The sequence below is a fragment of the Nomia melanderi genome, unplaced genomic scaffold (assembly GCF_051020985.1).
Source record: "Nomia melanderi isolate GNS246 unplaced genomic scaffold, iyNomMela1 scaffold0286, whole genome shotgun sequence".
Classification (NCBI taxonomy): Eukaryota; Metazoa; Arthropoda; class Insecta; order Hymenoptera; family Halictidae; genus Nomia; species Nomia melanderi.
Window position 1 is genome coordinate 30,001 of NW_027475401.1, and position 5,000 is coordinate 35,000.

General features: G+C 37.7%; 1 non-coding gene across 1 annotated transcript in view; it reads right to left on the bottom strand.

Moving 5' to 3' along the window:
- The window catches only part of LOC143175977 (small subunit ribosomal RNA), a 1,921-nt gene extending 1,662 nt beyond the window's left edge, over nt 1-259 (bottom strand). The window contains exon 1 of the ribosomal RNA XR_013000602.1: nt 1-259. This exon is cut by the window's left edge and continues 1,662 nt beyond it. This is a non-coding gene — a ribosomal RNA (small subunit ribosomal RNA).
- Nucleotides 260-5,000: the final 4,741 nt, after the last annotated feature.

The window sequence follows — 5,000 nt, forward strand, 5'->3', positions numbered from 1 at the left end:
CGATGGACGAACGTAAACGCCCGCCACCGATTGGTTTTGATCTAATAAAAGCGTTCCTACCATCTCTGGTCGGAACTCTGTTTTGCATGTATTAGCTCTAGAATTACCACAGTTATCCAAGTAAATGTGGGTACGATCTAAGGAACCATAACTGATTTAATGAGCCATTCGCGGTTTCACCTTAATACGGCATGTACTGAGACATGCATGGCTTAATCTTTGAGACAAGCATATGACTACTGGCAGGATCAACCAGGGAGCTTCGAGTAAATTTTCATCATACGAAGCAAAAATATGTATGTATATATATATCTTAGTCGCCGACTCTCTCCCCTTAAGAGTCGGATCGACGATACTTTTTCTCGTCTTTAAGACAGTTCTCTTTCTCCTCTCTCTTCTCTCTACTCTCTTCTCTCTTCTCTTTCGAGTTGGTAAATTTCGCTCCACTATTAGATTACCAACTCCGCACGAATTACCACATGGGTATATCCGCGCATATACATCAGGAGGACCTCCAAAAATTTCAAACTCTCCCGTGTATCTCTCCGAGATCTTTTTAGAAGAAAAAGAATCTCGGATGTCACATCGACTTTCAGGTTTGTAAGCACGTATGCTCGAGCGCTCTCCATCGTGTAAGCACGGACATAACGCACGAAGTCCGAAGACCGCGTACGTTAACATGCTGGACATATCGAGAAAGCGCGAACCATGCTAGGCGTACCCATGTCGAGGCCCTCGCGTTAAAGATCATACTCTTCTTTTCGTTCTCTCTTCTTTGCCCAGAAATAATATATATTTCTTATAATATATACCTCTTAGTTTATGTATTTCTCTCTTAGGACACCTCAATTTTATATGTATATATTATATTTCATTCGAACAATTTTTGTTCGTCGCCCCTTTTTGTGTGTAGTATTTCGTTTGGTCTTTGCCATTAAATTTTTGTATACGAAAAATATATTTTCGTTCGGATAGAAAACCCCTTTTGGGTTTCTGAGAGTTGATGTGAGAGTCGTACAAGTATAACGAATATACGTTGTATCCAACCCAACATTCTGGGCTTACCACATAAGGGCCATTCGGTCTGAGACACCGACCCGTGGTCATGCTGTGTAGAGAAAAATTCGCAACGGAACGCGGTACAGAACAGTCGAGGAATGGACCTCGAGGAGCTGAACGACTGCTTCTCGACCGAGATCGTAGAATAGCCGCTCGCCCGCCGCTGCGCCGACCGGTCCGCTCGAACCGACGTGCTCTCTTATAGTAACCAAACGGGCGGCCGCGACGACCGCGGCGCCGGCCGCTCAGCACGGGCGCTTATGGTGGTAAACTGCCGCGCGTACAGACCAACCGGCCGGGCTGCTGGTACTTAGCCGCTGAAACTATGGTCGATTCGAACATATATTAACATACGATTTTTATTCGATAAATCGTTATTGTACATATTAAACGTTAGTTTCCACCGAAAGAAAAATTTTTTAGAATTTTTTTTTTCCAAAAATTGCAAGAGTAAACTTTTTTAATATTCGATTTAAAAATTTTTAAATGCTTAATCCTTACATTAAACTACTGGGAGAACTCAGAAATCATAATGAAAAAAATTACAAAAATTTATTTTTCTCAGAAACTCCGAAAAACAGAGTGGTCGAATCCGTGCAAGCCGGAATTTTTCTAAGTCCCCACGGTCAAGAGTAAACTTTTTTAATAAGCGTTTTAAAATTATTTCAATGTTTAATCCATGCGTAAACATGAAGTTTATTAACGTTTTTAACATTAAAAAAAATTACAAAAATTTATTTTTCAAAAAAAATGGAAAAAACCGATTCGTCGGAGCGAGGTGTCCTGCCCGTGCGGTAATTCCAGCAGGCGAATCGGACTTCCCGAAATTTTTCTAAGTCCCACGGTCGACACCAACTTTTTTAATAAGCGTTTTAAAATTATTTCAATGTTTAATCCATGCGTAAACATGAAGTTTATTAACGTTTTTAACATTAAAAAAAATTACAAAAATTTATTTTTCGGAAAAAAAGGAAAAAACCGATTCGGCGGAGCGAGGTGTCCAGCCCGTGCGGTAATTCCAGCAGGCGAATCGGACTTCCCGAAATTTTTCTAAGTCCCACGGTCGACACCAACTTTTTTAATAAGCGTTTTAAAATTATTTCAATGTTTAATCCATGCGTAAACATGAAGTTTATTAACGTTTTTAACATTAAAAAAAATTACAAAAATTTATTTTTCGGAAAAAATGGAAAAAACCGATTCGTCGGAGCGAGGTGTCCTGCCCGTGCGGTAATTCCAGCAGGCGAATCGGACTTCCCGAAATTTTTCTAAGTCCCACGGTCGACACCAACTTTTTTAATAAGCGTTTTAAAATTATTTCAATGTTTAATCCATGCGTAAACATGAAGTTTATTAACGTTTTTAACATTAAAAAAAATTACAAAAATTTATTTTTCGGAAAAAAAGGAAAAAACCGATTCGGCGGAGCGAGGTGTCCAGCCCGTGCGGTAATTCCAGCAGGCGAATCGGACTTCCCGAAATTTTTCTAAGTCCCACGGTCGACACCAACTTTTTTAATAAGCGTTTTAAAATTATTTCAATGTTTAATCCATGCGTAAACATGATGTTTATTAACGTTTTCAACGTTAAAAAAAATTACAAAAATTTATTTTTCAAAAAAAATGGAAAAAACCGATTCGTCGGAGCGAGGTGTCCTGCCCGTGCGGTAATTCCAGCAGGCGAATCGGACTTCCCGAAATTTTTCTAAGTCCCACGGTCGACACCAACTTTTTTAATAAGTGTTTTAAAATTATTTCAATGTTTAATCCATGCGTAAACATGAAGTTTATTAACGTTTTTAACATTAAAAAAAATTACAAAAATTTATTTTTCGGAAAAAATGGAAAAAACCGATTCGTCGGAGCGAGGTGTCCTGCCCGTGCGGTAATTCCAGCAGGCGAATCGGACTTCCCGAAATTTTTCTAAGTCCCACGGTCGACACCAACTTTTTTAATAAGCGTTTTAAAATTATTTCAATGTTTAATCCATGCGTAAACATGATGTTTATTAACGTTTTCAACGTTAAAAAAAATTACAAAAATTTATTTTTCAAAAAAAATGGAAAAAACCGATTCGTCGGAGCGAGGTGTCCTGCCCGTGCGGTAATTCCAGCAGGCGAATCGGACTTCCCGAAATTTTTCTAAGTCCCACGGTCGACACCAACTTTTTTAATAAGTGTTTTAAAATTATTTCAATGTTTAATCCATGCGTAAACATGAAGTTTATTAACGTTTTTAACATTAAAAAAAATTACAAAAATTTATTTTTCGGAAAAAATGGAAAAAACCGATTCGTCGGAGCGAGGTGTCCTGCCCGTGCGGTAATTCCAGCAGGCGAATCGGACTTCCCGAAATTTTTCTAAGTCCCACGGTCGACACCAACTTTTTTAATAAGCGTTTTAAAATTATTTCAATGTTTAATCCATGCGTAAACATGATGTTTATTAACGTTTTCAACGTTAAAAAAAATTACAAAAATTTATTTTTCAAGAAAAATGGAAAATACCGATTCGGCGGAGCGAGGTGTCCAGCCCGTGCGGTAATTCCAGCAGGCGAATCGGACTTCCCGAAATTTTTCTAAGTCCCACGGTCGACACCAACTTTTTTAATAAGCGTTTTAAAATTATTTCAATGTTTAATCCATGCGTAAACATGATGTTTATTAACGTTTTCAACGTTAAAAAAAATTACAAAAATTTATTTTTCAAGAAAAATGGAAAATACCGATTCGGCGGAGCGAGGTGTCCAGCCCGTGCGGTAATTCCAGCAGGCGAATCGGACTTCCCGAAATTTTTCTAAGTCCCACGGTCGACACCAACTTTTTTAATAAGTGTTTTAAAATTATTTCAATGTTTAATCCATGCGTAAACATGACGTTTATTAACGTTTTTGACATTAAAAAAAATTACAAAAATTTATTTTTCAAAAAAAATGGAAAAAACCGATTCGTCGGAGCGAGGTGTCCAGCCCGTGCGGTAATTCCAGCAGGCGAATCGGACTTCCCGAAATTTTTCTAAGTCCCACGGTCGACACCAACTTTTTTAATAAGCGTTTTAAAATTATTTCAATGTTTAATCCATGCGTAAACATGATGTTTATTAACGTTTTCAACGTTAAAAAAAATTACAAAAATTTATTTTTCAAAAAAAATGGAAAAAACCGATTCGTCGGAGCGAGGTGTCCTGCCCGTGCGGTAATTCCAGCAGGCGAATCGGACTTCCCGAAATTTTTCTAAGTCCCACGGTCGACACCAACTTTTTTAATAAGTGTTTTAAAATTATTTCAATGTTTAATCCATGCGTAAACATGACGTTTATTAACGTTTTTGACATTAAAAAAAATTACAAAAATTTATTTTTCAAAAAAAATGGAAAAAACCGATTCGTCGGAGCGAGGTGTCCAGCCCGTGCGGTAATGCCAGCAGGCGATCCGGGGTACTCGAAATTTTTCTAAGTCCCGACGGTCAAGAGTAAACTTTTTCATCGCATATTTCAAAATTTTTTCAATGTTTAATCTACGCATAAAAACGCAGTTTATCGCAGTTTTTAACGTTGAGAAAATTGACAAAAATTTTTTTTTCACTGAAAATGGAAAAAATGTATCGGTCGATGCGGGCTATCCAGGCCGTGCGGTAATTCCAGCAGGCGATCCGGGGTACTCGAAATTTTTCTAAGTCCCGACGGTCAAGAGTAAACTTTTTCATCACATATTTCAAAATTTTTTTAATGTTTAATCCACGCATAAAAACGCAGTTTATTAACGTTTTTAACGTTGAGAAAATTGACAAAAATTTTTTTTTCACTGAAAATGGAAAAAATGTATCGGTCGATGCGGGCTATCCAGGCCGTGCGGTAATTCCAGCAGGCGATCCGGGGTACTCGAAATTTTTCTAAGTCCCGACGGTCAAGAGTAAACTTTTTCATCACATATTTCAAAATTTTT